Below are 21,729 nucleotides of genomic sequence, written 5' to 3'. Positions count from 1 at the left end.
GAAGGAAATGTTTTATATGCTGCCCAGTACGGTAGCTACTAGCCACACGCTGGGATGGAGCACTGCCACAGACTAGCACTAAACACAAACACACACAAAAAACCCTGAGTTTTCATGAAAATATAAATGTAAATAGCCACATTTCGCAGCCCTATGGACTGCGCAAATGTAGAACATTTCCACCCTTGAAGGCTGTTCTATGGGGTAACACTGTTTAGGAGAAATGTTGCCTTTTCCCTTTCCTCCCTGGTTGGATTCCAGGGCAAGCAGAAGGACCTTTCTCATCCCCTTCTCAGCTCCTCCAAACCTCCAACCTCTGAGAACGGAGATTCCTCTCCTCTAACCACCTTCCTCTACTCCATGTCCACACAGCCCGTCCGCATGGCATCAGCTTGTGCAACAGCCTTGGGTAGGCAGATGGAAATGACCTTTCCAACTCAGGCACTGCCAGGCAACATTACCCTCCTCCTCCTCAACAATCTGCAATTACTCCGCTCACACAAGACGGAAATCATTCTGCCAGAGCTACAATCATGCAAACTAAATCTGGACATTCCAAGAATCAAAAACAAACACAAAACCCAAACACACAGCATTTAATGAAATAAACAAAGTACATGCTTTGGGCTTTGCTAGAGCCTCTCTGGGAGTGATGACTTCAGTTAGACAGAAGGAAGCCTGTGAGGTTTCTTTCTATTCTCCAAGACTTTTTTCTTTTCAAAACTTCTGGTTGTCCTACGTCATTTAAATGGAGAATGGACCTTATTTGCCACCCAAAACAATGTTCTGAAATGCAAAACTATTCAAGCCTTGAACCTAAAGACCTTCACAGGTGAGTGCTCAGGGCTCGCCAAGGCTCTACGTTTATGAATCCATTTTCAATGCTAATGAATTCTTTTACAAGCCATATTTGCTAATTCTTTTGTGTGTTTTAGACATCGATTCACTAATCATTACTTAGATACAACGCAGAGGTTTTTGCAGTGAAAAAAGGACGTAAATCCAGATTTATAAAGAGCAGGAGGTTAGGGGGAGGCCAAGAAACAAAACAGCCAGTGGGTAAAATGAGGAAGGGCTTTACTAGTCTATTTTTTTAAAAAACCCTGAAGTATTATAGTATGACTGCTGCTTAGTAACTTTGCAGTCCCCTTTTCAAATTTTCCAAGAAATCCAACTCTTACTGAAACTTTGATGTACCACTGACTAAATCACCTAGAGATTCTTGTTAAGATGCAGATTATGATTTAAAGGTGCTGAGGGTGGGCCCCAGAATTCGCATTTCTAGCAAGCTCCCACATGACGACGATGCTGATGAATAGTAAGGGTGTAGACCCCAAGAAGCCGGAATCAGATAGGCAGTTCGGAGAACCTGCTTCTGACGGAGTGGTTTACAGGAACGTTAGCCTAGAATCCGCCTTACGTGGGGTACCTCTGGGCAAACTCAGGAGGCTGCGTCTGTAGGTCATTGAGACCGCCGCCTTTAAGGCAACATCTGAGGAATGGGGACGAACCTCAGCACAATCAACAGCAGTAACGTCTACGGGGGGGTGGGGGGGGCGGGGGGGCGTGGTGCATACCCCGCGCCGCACTTTCCTTCCTTGTGTCCTCTCGGCAAACACCTGAAGTGGACTATTATTATTCTCGTTTCACAGGTGAGGAAACTGAGGCTCAGGGACTTAACTTGTTCAAGGTCACAAACTTTTCAGGAGAGTTGGATCCAGGTCCATCTAATTCCCAGAGACGCTTTTAACTAACACTTCGGGGCCTCAGTTTCCTGTGCTGTGACCTGGGAAGCGCTGGCTGGCAGAAGACACGTCCCTGCCAGATACGCCTCAGGGAGTCCTTGAATTCCTTCTCCAGATCTTGCTTGTGGACCCCTGCAGAGAAAAGTTCTTTTGGAGAACACGGGGCCGCCTCTGCTCGCCTAGGTTAGGGGCGCGCACGGCTGATAAGGGTCACGGCGTACTCCCGGGAGGGGAGGGCGGTCGCGGACCGAGCTGGCTGGGCACACTGCCGGCCGACCCATTACATAACCGCGAGGTGTCCCTCCGCCCCCCGCGCCCCTCACCCCGCGCCAAGCCTCGGCACGCAGAGCGGATCCCAGGGACAAACCCCTTTCGGCCACCGCGCGAGCCCACGGCGGAGCTGGCGGGGCGGGGGCTGAACCTGCCGGCGCGTTTCGGAGGCCGGGCGCTGGGCTCCTCCCGGCGACGCTCTCCTCTTCCCGCGCTGCCTGCGGGGCCCCCGGCCCCAGCCCCGCCAGCGCCTCCGCCCCGTGCGCTCCCCGCCCCCTCGGAAGCGCGCACAGCGGCGGCTGGGGCCCGGGAAGGGGCCACGGCTCAGGGAGGCTGCCCGGTGGGTGCGCCCCGGGGGTCATGTCCGCGCGCCAGCGCCCGGGGTACAGCGGTCCACGCGAGGTGAGGACGCGGCGGGGCCCGGCCGGGGCCGGCAGAAAGGGGGGCTGCGCGCCCGGGGCGGGCTGCGGGGCGCGGGCACAGGCCCGGCGGGGCTGCCCCGGGCTCAGCCTCCCGCGGGCGGCTGTCCCTCTCCCCGTTCCCCGGCGGCGTGGGGGCTCAGGGGACCCGGGGCATGCTGCGCTGCGGGGCGGCGGGGCTCTCGGGCTGGGCGTGGTGGAGCTGGCGGAGGGCGCTCGGTGGCTCCCGCGGCCCCCAGAGCCCCCACCCCAACCTGGGTCCCTCGGGGCGCCTGTGGGGGTTCGGTTAGGGGACAGACATGTGCCCCCTCATCCTGTCGGTGTCGGGCCCGCGCTCCAGCGGTTTCTGGGCAGGTGGCTGAAGAAGAAGCGGCTTTGATCTCCATCTCCTGTGCTTTCCAAAGGCAGATTTCCCGGTGTAACAGAGACCGCTTTTCTGCTGGATTGGGCTTTCCGTAACTTTTTTTTTTCTTTCTTAATCTTCTTCTGCCTCAGGTAATAATATTTATTTCTCGCGTATGGTGTGCTAACAACACACCAGCCTTCAAAACCCTCAATTGACTGAACTTAATTTCTCAGCTGTTTCTTGTGCTCAAGGAAGGCCGTGATCCCCGTAGTGCAAACTCAGGGACAAGTGTTGGCAAGCAAAATTTTAAAGCACGATTCCAGTAAGTCCTGGGGCTATTTGGTTAGCCTTCCGTTTTTACAATTCAGCTGTCTGACCATCTTACAACTTTTTTTTTTTTTTAAATGTTGCGTCAGATGGAACCAGCAGAACACTAGTTAAACCATTCCGTTCTGATGGGACTCTAATTCGTTCATCCTATTCGTTTCTTTGCTGAGAGCTGGGCACCCTGAAGGCGCAGCCGGCTTAACCCAGAGAGATAGACAAGGCCTGACAAATTTAGAAACACACCGTCTCCACAGGTATCTGGGATCACTAGCTTTTAAAATCATCAACGGACCCTCCAGTTTGTCTCGCCCCTCCCCCACGAATGTCATGCCAAACTAGCCTAATGGTGTCTGACCCTCCGAGGTGCCCAACGTCTGTCTGTTAAAGAAATTAATGATGAAAATAAGGAGTAGTAATTAAGTGACGGGATTTGGTCACATAATCACAGGATCTTGGAAATTGAAAAGGGTTTTAGAGATCATCTCTTCAAACCCTTCACCTGGCGGACCAGGAAGCTCAAATTCCCGATAGCAAGGATTGGCTAAACTCCTACTGTTTACTGGTGATGGAACCAACACCACAATCCAGGCCTTCTCTTTCCCACTTAGTGACGCTTTCCAAGCATATTGCTGCTGGGCATTTTGAACAAAAACGATGGAACTAGAATCACCTATATCATTTTCCTGTTCTTATTTTTTATTTATTTTAACTGGTGGAGTTTTGAAATAAATGAGTGGTTGATTTAGCCAAACCACCTCTGTAGTACAATTAAAAAGATATGAACTCTTAATTTTAAATAATAGTTACATTCTTCTTGAACAGTGATGAATATGCAGATATATCCTAGGTGAACATCCAGAGAAGAAAAGTAATCAAAACGGGTGAACTAAATTTACCCCCATCTCTCCCTGGAATCTCAGCTCCCTATGGTGATTGGTTAGAGTAAAAGGTGTAATGTATGACTTTGGAGCCAACTTGAGAAAAGGAGTTTATATGAGGATCATTTGCATATTGTGATGAACACCATGACCTTATAACAGAGCTAAGAAAGGGACTTTAAGCTGACTTCTTTAGCATTTTATGCCTTGCACATTTTTTATGTATTTCAATTTAGTTCAATTTAATAGAGGTCTTTATTTACCTTCTATATTATATAGTGCCTATCCTGTGCCTGGTGCTGTTCTGGGCATTTGGGATCTATCCATGAACACAGCAAAAAGATTTGTTCCTATGGAGCTCAAGTTGCATTCATTTATTAGAATGTTTCTGGATTTTGTTTGGCAGATAGAAGAGAATTTTGGTTTTGCCTAAAGTAGGGAAATGAACATAAATATTCCAAATTATCTTCCTTCCAATCCCCTGATCCTGCTGATTTTGTAATCACTGAAAACAAACAAAGAAGGGAATTTAGATGAATTACTTTGACTTCTATGAACTGATACCCTCCTGTACACAAAGAACAGGTCCCACATTTGGTTATTTTATATATTGTTAATTCGGAGTCCCTTGAATTACATTTCCTTTAGTGCAGGGACATCACTGTGGTGGCATTAAACTTAATGAAGCCTGGGGGGATTCGTTTTCTCAATAGCGTTAGTGCACCCGTGGTAGTGTTGCGTCCTGTAATTGTACCAGTGTGCGAGATGTAGCTGCTTATTTATTTATGCAGATGGTGTTCTGCTTTCATTTTTTTCTCACTTTACATGTCGTCCCCCACTCCCCTCCATATTCCTAGGCCTCACAGTGTTGTGACTTCTTGGTAAATCCGTTACCACGGAAGGTTTTATTCAGACATTCCAGTTTTAAGTATTTTCTAATTCCCTCAACTGTTTTTTCTTCAAAACAGCATGGTTTGCAAGCTGAGCCATGTTTATTGTTTTTAACAAAGGCTTATCAAAATGAACTTGGCAGTTTTTCAGGCGTATACAGCCAAAAAAAGTATTCAGTGTGGCTTTTGGTGTTGTTTATGCATTCCTTACCTACTCTATTGCTTTGCTTTTAAAAATCGCTAATTTGGAAGCTATTTGCTTATGAGAACTTTTGTAGGATATCTCAAAACTCACCCATTAAAGTGGTATAACATAATACTTTAATTGAGGAAAAGCCAAATGTACATTTGATGTTGGGAGATGTTGAGTACAAAGATTTTCTCTCTGTCTGTTTTTAATTTATTCTACATCAGAGGACGTCAGCAAGTGTCATGATCTAACAATGTCCTATTTGAAAGTGGTCTCTGTGAAGCACTTGGAGGAGAGTCGTGATTTCTGATGGCTGCTAGGCACCCAGATTCGTTGATTTTCTTCAGTTGCCTTCCACTTCGCCCCATCAGAGGCTCATCTCTCCTTTCCCTCTTCTTTGACTCCACATTGATGAATGGGGTGAGTTGTAGCCAGGTAGGAAGTTACACACCTAAATAAATTAATTATTTAATGTGCTCCTTCTTTACATAATAAATAAATAACAAATACTTAGTGAACTTCTCCTTATTAAATATTGGTATAAAGATTGTGTTTTGAGCACCTCTTTTTCTGTGCTGATGGCAGCAGGGGATGCAAAGACACAGAACCTGCCTCTGAAATAGCTTTCAGCCTGGTATGGAAAAAATAGACGTTATATGACTGGCTATCATATGGGTTATGAGCTCCATGAGGTAGATAAGTACTCTGGAAATTAAAGGGGAGGAGAGAATGCATGCAGGCACTGTGAGTAATCAAGATTTAGGGAAGACTTTATAGAAGAGGACATGTTTGGGCTTCTCCTTTATAGACAGGTAGGATGGTAAAGCTTTATAGAAGCAGAGGTGTATATCTATCTTTATAGGAACATATCTCTGCTTTTTTTTTTTTCCAAAGACCTATAGAAGACTTCCTTTTGGGGGCCAGGTATGGCCCCCATTGTATAATGAACCTTGACCATTTCTACACCCTCTGCATGCTTCCCCCTCCATCTTGGATAATGGAGTCCTGACCCACATTAAAACAACTCAGGGTTGGGGCGCCAGGGTGGCTCGGTTGGTTAAGTGGTTGACCCTTGGTTTTGGCTCAAGTCATGATCTTGGGGTGGTGGGGTTGAGCCCCACCTTGAGCCCTGTGTCGGGCTCCCCGCTCAGTGGGGAGTCTGCTTCAGGATTCTCTCTCTCCCTCTTCCCCGACTCTCTCTCTAAAAGAAATGAATAAATCTTGAAAGAAACTCAGGGTTAGCCATTACTCTCCTTGCCTCTGGAACCCCTCCTGGTTGTTGCTCAGAGCACAGAGGCCACTGTGGAAAATAGCTATCGTCACAATCAATTGGTGTATTCTGCTTTTACCAGCTCAGGTGCGTGCTTACGTTAGTATTTGCTCATAGTCTTATTCCACTATTTATTCCACCAGTACTTGCTATTGTGATTTTGCACTTTAATGGAATAGTACATAGAGTGATATAATGTAAATGCCAACCAAAGAATGCTTTTTCTCTAAAAACTAAATTGATTGTCATATAGGCACATAAAAGTAAGTCACTTCTAAAAACAGTGTCAACACGTGCTACAACATAGATGAACCATGAAAACATTATGCGGAGTGAGAGAAGCCGGATGCAAAAGACCACATATTGTGTGATATGTCCACAATAGGCAAATCCACAGAGACCAAAAGTAGATTCGTGGTTGGCCTGGTATGGGGGTAGGGAAAGTTGAGAGTGACTGACGATGGGTACATGGTTTCTTTTTGGGATGATGGCTTTGTTCTAGAATTAGGTGGTGGTGATGGCTTTATAACATGTGAGTACACTAAAAATCACTGAATTGTAGCCTTTAAAATGATTAAAAATAGTAAATTTTGTTTCAAACCACCCCCCCCCAAAGACAGTGAAGCTAAAAAGAGCAAGAGCAACATCAACAAACGGGCTACTACCACTTAGATGTGGAATGGACAGCTGTAAAAGATTGTAAAACTCTAATAAAATGAATCTAGAAAGATTTTGCACTCAGGCTTTTCCACCAGAGACTCTAAGGTACAAGTGCTTTTACTGTCTTTGAGAAAATGTGGTAAGGTGATAGACAAAGTGAAAAACACTGATCTAGTGGACCTCTTAGAACTGATCTTCATTTTTGTTGTTGTTATCGTTTTTTAAGGTTTTACTTATGTATTTGACAGAGAGCGAGTGTGGACAAGCAGGGGGAGTGGCAGGCGGAGGGAGAAGCAGGCTTCCTGCTGAGCAAGGACCTCGGGATCATGACCCGAGCCAAAGGCAGATGCTTAACCAACTGAGCCACCCAGGCGTCCCAGAACTGATCTTATTTTTAATGACATTTGTTCTTATTTTACTTTTAATAGTAGTGGGAATTCTTACCCACTGTTACCAGTTAGCTGTCCCCAAATGTGTTTTTACTGTTGATTTTTGTATTAAAAGTAGCACTTCCATGGATCTTGACCAGTCTGAACTGTGTTTTGCAGATTTCTGTGGGTTTCAAGGAGTCTCAGGGGATGTTAGGGGCATGGGGACAATGTGGGGAAAGATGTCCTATATCCAGTTTTGGTTCCTTTTGGTGATCTCTTCTGCAACCTGAGCAGGTGTGCTATTCCTGATTTCACATTTTGGGTTTCCAAGTAAGATTTTATCTGAACAAGGGATTTCTTGGTGAAAACAAGTTTGTAAATGATTAGGCCATGTGTTTATAAGTTTCTGCTTCCATTTCTCTGCCAAATTTGGTTTATGTCATTCTGGTAGCTCCTAATTGTTTCAAAATACTACTGTGCACCTGTGTTGAAAAAGCATGGGAAGACATTGGTCTTATTAACTTTCTATCCTCTATGCCTGTGCAGAGAGATGGTCAAATGAGTAGTTAGATATTCTGGGCAAGAAGCATAGATTGGGAGTTATTTGCATAGAGACTCAGTTTAAGTCCTATGTGTATGGAAGTAATCACCCAAGGAGAGTGTTGATAGAGAGACGTGAGGTGGGTCAAAGATAAAATCCTGAGGAATGGCTGTGCTGGGTCAGGTACCCTCTGTACTCACACTTTGGTCAATGACGTTCCCTCTGTAGTTTGCTATTTCCCCACATATGCTCGGGCATAACTGTCAAAAGAATTGGAGCATGAGTGTATATGTGGGTGGGTAGGGGTATGAGGTAGGTAGGGTCAGAGCATAGTCTGTGGGAACCAGCCAAGGAAGCTTTCTCTTTCTTTGAATTACCCTACAGCCTACAAGGCTCCTTCTATATGTGTACCGATGTATAGAATGAGAAGATAAACTTGGGTGTTTGCCTCATGGATTTGGTAGTGAGAGAGCCATTGCGGTATTTTTGACATGCAATGATTTGTTAAGAAGCATTACAGTTTCTTGATTTTTAAAATCCAGACATCCCCCGACCCCATGTCTTCATTCTCCCTTGTGGGACTTGAGTGGTGACTACTGGGTTCTGGGTATGGTCCCAGTGAGACCCCAGGTAAGTCCCCATGCCACAGGGGTCTGAAGCTTTATTTTGTTTCATTGACACAGACCCTGCCTTCAGTGCTGGCCAACTGTTTGGCATATTTGTTACAAGTCTCAGCAGGTAACGGTGTAGTAACATAATTTACAAACTCATAAAAACCCTCTTAGAAAAAGTCAAAGTACCATGGTAAAGAATAAATAAATGCTCATAAGTAAGACGCTGGCAAAAATATTTTACTGAATAGTTAGGGGGTTCTAATGATAAGGGGATTGGTCATTGTATCAAAAACTGAAGCAACACACGTTTTTTTCCTCTCATTTTTACTTCTTTCAGTTGACTTCTTCCACATTCAGAAAAGAAAAATTATAGACAACTGTATATTCTAATTTTATTAGAGATGAAGGTGTAATTAAAATTTTTTGTAAAGATTTTTTATTTATTCATTTGAGACACAGAGATAGAGAGAGAGAGAGAGCATGAGCAGGGGGAGAGCAGAGGGGAGGGAGAAGCAGGCTCCCCGCTGAGCCAGGAGCCCGATGTGGGGCTCGATCCCAGGACCCTGGGATCATGACCTGAGCCGAAGGCAGACGCTTAACCATCTGAGCCACCCAGGCGTCCCTGTAATTAAAATTTCAAATGACATTGGCGGGTACTTGGGTGGCTCGGTTAAACATCTTCACTCACATCTCAGGGTGGTGCGTTCAAACCCTGTGTTGGGCTCCATGCCCAGTGTAGAGCCTACTTAATAAATCAATAAGTAAAACCTTCAAAAATAAAAAGAAATTTCAAATGACATCGAATAGCTGATGCATCCAAACTGGCATCTGAGAATCGTTCTGGCACATTCTGCTTTCTTTATAAATTCTTGCATGATCATATACCTATTTGGCTGCAAATACAGGCTACATTAAGTTAAAGTTTCAGGTTTTTTTTAAAGTTTTAATAGTTTTAAAGTGGGAAGAGACTTTTGAATTAGATGAAATAGAATTAATTACTTTTAAAGCCCCTAATAAAAACATATTGTGATTAAACAATGTTAAAATAACTCAGTGAGTTTACCTCTTCATCAGGCAAATGTTTGCTGAGTACCCAGCATGTGGTAGACACTGTGTCAGGTGCTCAAGGCCCATAGAGAATAGATAGGGTCTTACCCAAAGGCTTACAATCTCCTAGGGGAGGCAGATGTGTGGACAAGTAATCAGGGCATTATGATGAGTCCCTTAAGTGACCACCTGCTTTGGTTCAGAGCCAGAGGGACTAAATGCTGCCTTTGTTGCTCAAGCCATTAAGGAAGTGTAGAAACTCATGAGGTGAACATGCTGAGGAAGGGAATTCTAAGCAGCAGGCACAGTACGTACAAAGTCACTGAGGTGGGGAAGCAGCACTAGACTGAGAGACCTGTGTGGTTCTCCAGGGCAGTTAGGGATGGCTGACCTGCAGGGTGTGTATATGGCCGGATGCCAGATAGGACCAGAAGAACCGGCAGGAGCAAGATCGTGTACTGCACTAAGGAGTTTCAGTTTTGCTTTAGCTGCTGAGAGTACTCCTTGAAGGCTTTTAAACAGAGGAGTGGGGGTGGGACGGGGGCTTTGGTGATAAAATTAGCTTGTGTTTCAAACCTACATCTCTGAATGAGGCTTGAAGAAAGGTCCAGGAGGGTGACAAGCTAGGGGTCTGTTGAAATGGTACAGGTGGGAAGCAAGGTTCATGCTTCATGGTAAGACTTCTGCTTTATTCATATTTATATTCTTGGTGCTTGGTGCCCTATAGGGTATGTGGTGGAGATGTCTGGTAGGCAATTTGATATTCTGGGCAAGCAATCCAAAATGTGGGCATTATCAGCTAATAGGCTCAGTTGAACATGACAGGATTGGATGAACAAGACATAATTGGATGTAATTACCCGAGGAGCATGTAAAGAATGAAGTGTGAAATGGGTCAAAAAATTGTAGAGAATAACTAGGGTGTGTTCATATTATATCCAGGGCACATCTTAGTCATTGTACCCTTCTTTTTCCACTCTAGTTACATGCTGTTCTTTTTCTAGAACAACTGTGAGGGCAGGGACTATGTCTTATTTATGGTGTCACTGCCATTGTTCACAGCTCAAGTCCTGTGTTTGGAAATAATCACCTAAGGAGAGTGTTTATAAAGAGATGTGACATGGGTCAGAGATAAAATCCTTGCACAATTCCAGAAAGCGCCACTCGTATGTCTGAGTAGTTGTGTCTCACTGTGAATGGTGCCTCTCGGAGTTGTGCTTCAGCTGTCCCTACTCAACCGGCCGCAGCAGCTATCATGGTACCCGAGATATGGTGAGTGTTCAGTGTGTTTGCTGAATGGATGAGTAAATGACACAACAGCTAATGAGTGGCCAGAGAAAGAAAGATCTAGCAAAAGAAAGTAAGGTATGGTCTCTAGGGAAAAAGGATAACCGGGGGGGACTCCGGTCATGGAAATGCAAGGAAGAAAGAGTTTCAGTCATGAGAGAGAGTGCCAAATGCTACAGAGAGGTCAATTAATTAGGGATGGCAGAGTCACCACTGCAATTAGGAGTCACTGGTGTCTAAAATAGCTTGAGCGGTGTGTGGGGGAGGCAGGGGGCAAATTCCATTCCACTGAGGTGGGAATGAGAAAAGGGATGAGGAGACAGTCAGTGTAGACAGGTCCGTAAGAGGCTGGGTTTGTGAAGGGAAGAAAGTCACGGGGGACGGCTGGGAAGGCGGCAGGGGTGAAGGGGGTTTTCTTCCCTTGTCTTCAGTTCTCTTCCTTTCTTTCCTCTCTCACGTTCCTCCTTCCTGCTTTCAAGGTGACCGATTCTTGAGGAAATGTATAGGCTAAAGGTCTAGGTTCAAAATATAGAATCTAGGAGAGGGGAGGCTAACCTGAGAAATTAAATATGAAAAGAAGCATCTTTCTCTGCCAAAGGAACAAAAGGGATGAAAGATGCATGTGGATAGGAATGGACCGGAGGAATGAACTGAAGGGAAAAAAATGGAATAAAAACAGCTCACATTTTCTCTATAAAGCAGAACTAGCATTTCGGGGGCACTTTTTATGTTCTAAGCATCATTAAAACTACTTTCATATGTTAACTCTCTGAGTTCTAGCAACAGTCATGTGAGGATGGAGTTATTATCCTAATGTTACAAAGCCACGGCGGCCCAAACGGACGAAGCATCTTGCTGAGGTTGAACAGCTGCTCAGGGGCAGGACCAGGATGCCTTTAAAGCTGTTCACCAGCCTGGTACGGGGTACATAGAGGACTTAAGATATTGAAGAAGCAATGTGCAAATGGAACAGTACAACTATTATTGCTGAGTCACTCCAAGCACTTAGTTTGTGTTGGAAATCATAATTGTGCCATTAATTTGCAAGGTTGAGAGATTTGCTCTAGCAAAACTTGCCTTACCAGTTACAGGAAAGGAAATGTTTGAATGGTCTGGATTGATTCAAAAGTGGGGATTGGTGGCTTAGAAGGAGTGGGGGTGTCCGAAAGAGAGCAAGTGATATGATGGAGAAGGAGCTGTAGCCTCTAAAAAGGAGGCAAGTTGAGGGAATGGGAGAAAATGGAGAGGCCAGGCACCTGGGAGCTCAGGGAGGTTGGAAACCAGGTGCAGGAGGAGTTAGGGAATTGTGGAGGATAGAAGGTTGGGGTTTGGGAGGGATACCGACATCTCACAACAACCCTAGATTTCAGAAGTGAGCATTGGCACGGCTGATGATTGGTTGATGGTTTGGGGCGCATGTGGCTGAAATTGAATGGAGGTGATTCTTATGGGATGTGATGAGGTCAAGGTCGAGGCTGAGATTGGCAGAGATGTTGGCACATGTTGACTAGACCCTGTCTCTTGTTGCAGGATGGTGCCCAGTAGCCCTAAGGACTGCTCTGGACTTTAGAAAGCTACAACCCAAGTCTGGTATGGGTCTAGGGAAAGGTACAAAAGGTTAGCTGATCTCAATAGAACATTGTCAAAAAAAAAAAAAAAAAAAGTTTGGATAGCTTCTATTTTGCACTGTAGTTTTTGAAAAAATAACTTGCAAATATCAGTTGGCAAAACAACAGGTTTCACGAGCAACTTCAGATGCTTTAGCCAAATTGTCTTTGTCAGCCTGGAAAGAAAGGACTGTGCTCTGATGAAACCTCCTTTTCCCTCTTCCGTCTCCCTCCTCTTTCTCTTCTCTGGGAGTGTCCAGCACTCTGTGGGTGGAGAAGCAACTGAGGATCATCAGGCTTCCAGCTGTTGAGCTTTGTTGTGATTTGTGGGGGTGGGGGTCATGGGAGAGGGGCCAGAAACTTGAGTGGGGCTCAGTGTGGTGTCTTTGCTTCTATAGTTAGCCATGTGATGGGAACCAGCAATACACGCTCCCTTTGTACAGCTGTGCATACCACGGTCGGCTTTTCTCTTCTGCCCATTCAGGGTTTCAGGAAATCAAAATGAGATCTGAGGTGAGCTTAGAAGCCGCACATGTGAAGATACGGAGCTTGGGCCCAGGGACAGAATGTGTGTCCCAGGCCTACGCAAGTGGCCCATGCAGGTAATGAATCAGGTGGGCTGTTCTGGGGTGTAAGGAAGAGAAACTCCAACCTGGACTGGCTTCACTGGTGAGGAAAAGGATTTCTTCATTTAGCAGAATGTCCTGGGCTCTGGCTTTACTTCTCTGTGATTCTCTTGGCTCTGTCCCTACCATGTGTTCTTTTCATTCTCAACCTGATTGCCCTCATGGTCCCCAGATGGCTACGGTTGTTCGAAGGGTCCCATAGAGATAGGAAACATCCAGTGGAGGGGGAAAAGTGGCGTCTTTGTGTCTTCTCAGTAGTGAGCCAATCTTTCCCAGAAGCTTCTGGAAGACTTCCTTGTCCTTGGCAAAGATGGGGTCACTGCCCTTTCCTTAAATCAGTCCATGACTGGCAGGCCCAACAGGCTTGCTGTAATTCTTGATTAACCACTTGGGATGGACTGGATGCTGGGAACCACATCCATGATAGAGAGAAGGCTCGAGGCCATTGTTATAAAATTCCAGGCTTTTCAAGGGGAAGGAGCCTTAGATGGCGGCGGTCAGGCCCCACTCCTGCATTTGCTAGCAGTATGAACTCAGACTCATTAATAACTTTGGTGAGCTTCGGTTTTCTCTGAGAGGATCACCATGGGAGTTGAAAACACTATATAAACTTTAAGGAGCTAATTTTTCATTTAATGATGATGATGATGATGATGATGATACGATAACAGTTCCATTTACTGAGCACTTACGTGTTCCAGACACTTGTTACAGGCTTTAATGCATTTTCTGTATTGCTCACTAAACACATATTAAGCAACCATCATTACTCAAGGCATTCTACTAAATGCTTTATTTCTGATCTCTACTAAGCTGCGATCTGGAACAGTAAGGCTAGAGACAGAGGAGGTGGTGCTCAGGTTCACCTATGGGTTTCAGGGGTTTTGGCCCATGTGACTGGGTAGAGGCAGTTGGCTGTGGGGCCTCTGCCAATCGCTCTGTTGCCTGCCTCTGATGGTCTTTCGCTAACTAGTGCAGGGCTCACTGCACTAGGGATTTGCAACCCACACGTGTCCCGTGCCTTTAGAATACTTGATGCTTTTCTTTTCCCTGTTCCTTTATTTCCCAAATATAAGATTTTTGCATATTTATGCTTTTGAAATAGTAGAGGGATTTACAAATGTTTTTTCAATGCTTGTCTATATTGTCTCACCTGAGCCCCTTGAAGAAGGCAGGCCTGAATTTGCATCTGTATTGAATTTGCATCTGTATTGATGGTCCTGAGGTCCATCAGGTAAAGAAGGTGGGTGGTAGGGGGTGGGGCCGTCTTTTTTTTTTTTCCGATGTTGCAAATTGCCCTGCTTTGCACATCCTTGTGAAGTGAACTTCTCCCACATTTTGGTTTCTATCTGTAAGGTAGTTTCCCTGAAGGAGAATCTTCATCAAAGTGTTTGAAACTTTTTATATGGATTGCCTGATTGGCTCCTGGAAGGTTTTTGAATGGTGAAAAAGACACACTTGCAGTGTTATTTGGGGATTAGGCGTCTTCTCATTCTATGGTGTTTTATCTGCCTGGGATCATAAAATATTTCCAGAAAACCTGAACTGTACTAATACCATCTAACTTACATTTTCCCAGGTCCCCCTTGCAATTATAATAAAAACAGTGTTTCTGTGGCTCAGCCTATGTCATTTCTTCCCCTTAGTTCATAAAGTCCTGGGGAGAAACTAAACTTGTCCATCTTGATTCATCCTTTCCTTAGTGTGAGTTACTGCTCTTGAGGCTTCTTGGTCTGCATGCAAATAAACTCCCCAAAGGTCTATCTTTGATACACATCTGCTTTTTATTCATAGTTCTGGCCCTCATGCTGGGACCTCTACTCTACTCTTAGACAGTATGCAAGGGGCCCCTGAGTGGCTCGGTTGGTTAAGCAACTGCCTTCAGCTCAGATCATGATCCCAAGGTCCTGGGATCAAGCCCCACATAGGGCTCCCTGCTCCCAGGGGAGCCTGCTTCTCCCTCTCCCTCTGCCTGCCACTCCCCCTGCTTGTGCTCTCATTCTCTCTCTCTCTCTCTGTCAAATAAATAAATAAAGTCTTAAAAAAGACAGTATGCGAGTAAGTTGATGGGGACAATGAAGTGAGGTTATGCTGGGTTTTTTGCTGATGCAGTATGAATATGGAGTATCTGTTTTGGCATTGTGGTCAAGTACAAAGACTTGCATTCATATGACTTGACTTTCCACGTAATTCTCTCAACAGTTCCTAAAAAATACTTCTCCCCAACTCTTCCAATCCCACCAGATATATTGATGAATGAAGCTATGTGAGCAATAGAAAGTCAGGGGAAGGAACTGTCACTATTCTTATGTGGATTTTTTAAAAATGGTAGTTAACAACCATAGTGTATACAATACAAATTATATTTGTATTTTGTCCTTCATACATTTCCTCAGCTAATTTTAGACACAAGTGTGTCAAGTGGGATAATAGGAAAGAGCGAGAGTGGGGCCCTGGAGGGGACCATCAACAGACCACACAGTGTGACCAGGACTGGGGGTGGGGGGCACAGAGAGTGCTGTGGCAGCAGCTCAACTGTTTGGGGGAGGGCCCAGTACCACCCCGTGCAGCAGGTAGAAACTGGAGACCCGGAGGCCACTCCTACCAGGTGACATAGCAAGTCAGTGGGAAAGCCTGTATTTCTACCCAGGTCTTTCTACATTCGAGTGGCACCTTCTTTATTTGCTTCTTTTTCCATATTTGAATGTTTCAAAATTGCCTCTAAAATAATCAGACTTTATAGAAGGGAACAAAAGGGCCTACTGTTTCCCCCACTTTCTCTCACATCTTGGGTTTACATTATTATTTTCTTTAATAAGAGAGTCTTTTTTTTTTAAGATTTTATTTGCTTATTTGACAGAGAGAGACACAGCGAGAGAGGGAACAAGCAGGGGGAGTGGGAGAGGGAGAAGCAGGCTTCCCGCGGAGCAGGGAGCCCGATGCGGGGCTCGATCCCAGGACCCTGGGACCATGACCTGAGCCGAAGGCAGACGCTCAACCAATTCAGCCACCCAGGTGCCCTTACATTATTTTTTAATATTTTAATTCCAGTATAGTTAACATACAGTGTCATATTAGTTTCAGGTGTACAGTATGGTGATTTGACGCTTCCGTACCTGGTGCTCATCCTCCTGAAGCCTCATCACCTATGCCCCCCATCCCGCCACCCCCCTGCCCTCTGGTGACCATCAGTGTGTTCTCTAGAGTTAACAGTCTGTTTCTTAGCTTGCCTCTCCCCTTTTTTCCCCTTGTTCTCCTTTGTTTTGTTTCTTAAATTCTGTATGTGGGTGAATCAGGTTTACATTTTATATCATCTCTCCTTTCTACCAATAGGATTTTCTTTTTTTTTTTTTTTAAGATTTTATTTATTTATTTGACTCAGAGAGACACAGCGAGAGAGGGAACACAAGCAGGGGGAGTGGGAGAGGGAGAAGCAGGCTCCCCACTGAGCAGGGAGCTCGATGCGGGGCTCAATCCCAGGACCCTGGGATCATGACCTGAGCCGAAGGCAGACGCTTAATGACTGAGCCACCCAGGCGCCCCTACCAATAGGATTTTCGTTTTGAATTTCTAAAAAATGGCTCTTAAACATTTTTCTTGAATTAGGCCTTGGCAAAAACCGTTTGCCTACCATGGATCCAGAGGTTTCCTGACCCTTATTGGAAATGTCAGATTGGCCACAAAACTCTTGTAACTTGGACAGAATGTTCACCCAAAAGAAGTGCTACAATTCAAATGGGAAACTACAGTGCCACTTAGTTCCTGTGGGTTTGCTGAACAACATGAGGGGACTTCAAACAATCACTGCCCATTTTCCTGTCCGGCTGGAGTTCAGTTTGGAGAACCTCCCAATGGTGAAGGCTAGGCACTGAGCTAAAATTTCCCTTTCCAGCTTGAATCAACCAATTTGTCCTGATAACAAGTTTAAAGGAGTTTATAATCGAGTAGGAAACAAGGTAGGCATTCACCTTGCCAGGTTAAAGCAGGGTGCTAGGCGAATAACTCGTGCAAACAAGATCACAGAGAGAATACATATATGCCTACAAGAAATCTTAATCAGTTATTTACAGTATCCATTTACAAGTAAATGATCGGTCATGGCACTTATACCAGGGGTTGCAAAATCCCCCGTCTTTGGGAGCTCAAGCGTGAAGTAGCCGAGTTGTGATCTAATAGGGAGGGACCGGGCTCTCGCCAAATTGAGAACATTCTGTCACCATTGGACAGATAACTTCCATTCTGTTTTTAGTGCCAGGGATGCATCAGCTGACAAAACCGACAAAAATCCCTGCCCTCCTGGCGTTTACAGTCTGATTTGTCGCTGCCTTGGAAAACAAATGACCAAGCCAGTTAGCATGATCTGTAGAGCAAAAGCATATCAGTCAGACACACCGGTGTATTGCTGTAATAAATTGCACAGATTCCAACTTTGTTTGTTTTGAGGCCTTTTTCACATAGCCAGTGTTTCCGGGTAAGTGAGAGGACTGTAATTACAATATAAGTTGAGGTGGCTTCTTTTTCGCATTCTGCTGGTTTTGTTGCCTTAATTTGCCAAATAACCTTAATTATGAAATATTGGCCCTACAGGGCAGCCCCTGTAAATAAAGCCCCTGGTTTATTTCATTCTAGTTTTGCTGTTTAATGGAAAATAGAGCATTGCGAACAATTCTGTCTGTCCTTGTGCTGACTGTGACGGCTAATTGATGATGACTTGGTGCAGATTCTGAGCACCCCAGCGGGCGGGTTCCCTGGCTCGGGGGCTCCGTGGGCTGGGAGCTCCCCCCACCCCTGAGCCCCCGCCCCCACAGAGCAGTGCTCTTGTGGGCCTGCTTTTCTGCCCAGCAGTGGGACTCTGATGAGGTCACTAGAATAACAAGCCTGGGAGCTTGGACCTAGGAAGCCATGTGCCTTTTCTTTGAGCTTCTTGTGGGAAAATGGGGATCGGAAGCACCTGTGACTGCACTTATCTCATTTTCGCAAACAGGATTTCTGCTGGGCCTGCAAAGTGAGGCCAAATTGATAGTTTTGAAGAGAGAAAATGCTGGCCACTGGCAGGGATTAAACTCTTCTGTTCAGCCTTCAGCGCCTGGGAGACTGTCTTTAGCAACTGAACGGGTATTGCGGATGTGAATACTGGTGGCCCGGATTCCTGTCTCAGGAGCTGCTTGGCGTGTGTATGCCCAGAGCTCCTGCCTCTCTTGCACGTCAGGGGCGCTGCGCTGAGCCGGGAGGCAGAGATCTGCCCAGCCAGGGTCTCAGCATTCCCGACCTGGGGCATTTTCTCCTGGAGGGACCTGTGAGTCCTGATGGCCACACGTCTTACAGAAGGGTCTTAGGTGGTCCTAAGTGAATCTGTGCACCCTCAAGGGAACACATCACCCACTGAAATTGCGGCCAAACATCTCATGGGCACCTCTACATCTACACAAAGTCCAGTGGGCACTCTAGGAGCCCAGTGTTTGTGTCTCCCCTTCATATGCTGAAGCTCCAACCCACAGTGGGGCGTTATTAGAAGGTTGGGCCTTTGAAGTTCAAGTTTAGATGAGGCTATGAGGGTGGAGCCCCATGATGGGATTAGTGTCCTTAGAGGAAGTGGAAGAGAGAGAAGAGCTGAGGAGAGGCCTTGTGAGCACACAGCCAGAAGGTGGTCCTCTGTAAGCCGTGGAGCGAGCCCTCACCAGCACCCATGGGCTGGCACTCTGATCCCCCTCTTCCAACTTCCAGAATTGCCGTAAAAAAACTGCCTGTGGTTTCAGCCACCTCAGACTGTGGTATTTTGTTAGGACAGCCTGAGTGGACTAGGGCAGGCTCAGTGCCTCTCCTTGGGGTCTTACCTGATCTGTCAGTAGGGGTTGATAATGTTGTTCCTTTCTTTTTTGACCTCTGACCCCGTGCTCGCCTGGATTTACCTTTACCTTTCTCAAGTTCCTTGCAGCCCCTGCTTCTTCTACCCCTCCCTGAAAGGTTAGGATTCCTCAAAGTCCTACTCTCTCTTCTCTTCCGCCCACTGTCAGGACACCTGGCTCCTCTCATTGGGGTCTGCGGACCAACAGAGGCCTCCCTTGCGAGTTTATCAGAAATTTGCCTCTCAGGCCCTATGCCAGACCTGCTGAATCTGAATCTGCCATTAACAGGGGTCGCCCACAGAAGGCCGAAAGGCCCATTCTTCAACATCTCAGTGGCCAGTGGTATGCCCTGACACCAAGTGTAGGTCCCAACACCAGATCTCTCTCCTGGGCTCTAGACCAGTTTATCCAACAGAGCCCTTGGTCTGGCCACTTCAGGGTCCCACAGGGATATCGAACTTTGCTGGGCTAGAGTTTTATTCCTTTTTTTCAAATATGCTCCTCTTCCTTTGGGCAACCAATAGAAGATAGAGGTTCTCCAGAAACTTCTACTTTAGAACTCCCATTTAACCTTGTACTCCTGGTTAAATGGTTTCTTTGGGGTTAGGAGAGCTAACAGCCAGGCAATATGCTCCAGTCTGGCTGACCAATTGTTCAGCTCGCCTCTCCTGACTGATCAGTGCCGCTAATTGCCTTTTGTTAAATATTTTGAATATTGTTCATGGTGTCATGTTCAATTAGTAACTTGTCGAACTTTTTTCCTCTGTAGTAAGTTTGAAAGTACACAGGTACTAAATAAATATTTTAAATTAGTATCATTTATTATATTTGTTATTACCTATAGTATATTAAAGGTACTAGCACTTAATAAATATTTTTGATGGTGAGCAAGTAAGAAGTTCTTTGCCTGAAGTGCAAGATTTTCAGCATATTTGTGAATGACCATTGCTGTCCCAAAGGAAGTTTCATTCAGTGTGACCTGATGTGTCACATGATTGAATCCTACAACATCTGTGCAACAACAGAGGATTGGTGACATCAATTATAGCGCACTCATATAAATGCTTTGCAGCTATTAGAATGATCAGAGCACATTTACTAACATTCATGGTATCAAACTAAATGAAAAGAACAAATTACAGAAAAAAATGATTATAGTTTGGGATTTTTTTGAAGTGTGGTGAATATATATAAGGTGCAATTTACCATTTTAACCATTTTAAGAGTACAGTTCTGGGACATTAAGTACATTCGTATTGTTGTGCAACTACCCCCACCATCCATCTCTAGCACTTTTTTTTATCATTTCAAACTGAAATTCCATACCCATTGAACAATAATTCCCCATTCTTTGTCCATCCAGCCCCTGGCAACCACCATTCTTTCTGTTTCTATGAATTTGACTATTCTAAATACCTCACATAAATGGATGCATATAAGATTTGTCCCTTTGTGACTGGCTTATTTCACTTAGCATAATGTTTGCAAGGTTCATCCATGCTGAAATGTGTCAGAACTGCCTTCCTTTTTAAGGCTGAATAATATTCCATTGTGTATATATACCACATCTTATATCTTTATTCATCTGGACACTTGAGTTGCTTCTACCTTCTGGCTACTGTGAATAATGCTGCTATGAATATGGATGTATACATATCTGTTTGAATCCCTGCTTTCACTTCTTTTGGGTATACACCCAGCAGTGAAATTGGTCGATCACATGATAATTCTATTTTAAATTTTTTGTAGAACCACTGTATCATTTTCCTATGGAGGCTGCACCATTTTACATCCCCACCAGCAATGCACAAGCGTTCCAGTTTCTCTGCATCCTGGCTAACACTTGTTATTCTCTGGTTTTGTTTTTTTGTTTTTTATGATAATCATTGTGATGGATGTGAAGTCTCAGTTTTGTTTTTAATAAAAAGATGTATTTACAGCGGTGCCTGGGTGGCTCAGTCGTTGAGCATCTGCCTTCAGCTCAGGTCACGATCCCAGGGTCCTGGGATCGAGCCCCGCATCGGGCTCCCTGCTCGGTGGGAAGCCTGCTTCTCCCTCTCCCACTCCCCCTGCTTGTGTTCCTGCTTTCACTATCTCTCTCTCTGTCAAATAAATAAATAAAATCTTAAAAAAAAGATATATTTACATACATATATGATATAAAAAACATTTCTTCAAAGGATTTACTCCAAATAAAAGCAGTGCCTTTTGGGTGGCAGGATACAGATGATTTTTATTATTGTCCTTTTGCTCTATTCTCTCCTTTTTCTGCATTAAGGATGTATGATATGTGTATTTAAGAACGCCTGAAACTTGGTCAAGCCATATGAATTCAGGTGTTGGCAGTAACTCCTGGTTGCCCCCGGCTGTGCAGCCTTCACGTGGGCCTCCTACCTGCTGATTTTGGACTTGGCATCGCCCCTGTCATGGGGCCACTCTTCACGTTGAGGCCGTCCACGGATGCTCCCACACTCAAGGCCTGGCTGCCGCTCGTTCCTTTGCCCAGTGAAGCAGCACGAGGCTCTCTTGGCAGGAAACTATTACAACCAGGTCTCAGCACATGGCTTTCTGGTGCCCTAGACCACCTTCCTCCCCCAGTTGGATTTTTAGCACAAAGAAATCTCCTTTTTGGGTTATGTTTGCTCAGCAAGACTTTGGCTGGTCATCTTAGTTGATTACAAATGAAAGGGAAAGTTACTTTCTTCCTAGTCTGTGAATTATATATTCTGTAATTTTCCAAAGAGTTTCAAGGCTCATTCATCACAAGAGTCTGTGTCGGCTTCAAAAGCAGTAAG

General features: G+C 45.1%; 1 protein-coding gene across 12 annotated transcripts in view; it reads left to right on the top strand.

Annotated features, from left to right (window-relative positions):
• The first annotated feature begins 688 nt into the window (after positions 1-688).
• Positions 689-21,729, top strand: part of SLC16A12 (solute carrier family 16 member 12) — a 74,756-nt gene continuing 53,715 nt past the window's right edge. For 4 of the 12 annotated variants that reach the window (XM_027596684.1, XM_027596681.1, XM_027596678.1 and 1 more), the window contains exons 1-2: positions 2,068-2,417; positions 5,290-5,485. The gene's annotated coding sequence lies outside the window, so the exon portion shown is untranslated. Of the gene's footprint in view, positions 833-2,065; positions 2,418-3,243; positions 3,362-5,289; positions 5,486-9,951; positions 10,243-10,344; positions 10,841-21,729 lie in introns of those variants that run through there. The other 8 variants (XM_027596686.1, XM_027596685.1, XM_027596682.1 and 5 more) reach the window with 6 other exon arrangements.

The sequence above is a fragment of the Zalophus californianus genome, chromosome 15 (genome assembly GCF_009762305.2).
Source record: "Zalophus californianus isolate mZalCal1 chromosome 15, mZalCal1.pri.v2, whole genome shotgun sequence".
In the NCBI taxonomy this organism is placed as follows: domain Eukaryota; kingdom Metazoa; phylum Chordata; class Mammalia; order Carnivora; family Otariidae; genus Zalophus; species Zalophus californianus.
This window is presented reverse-complemented; position numbering and strand designations above follow the sequence as displayed.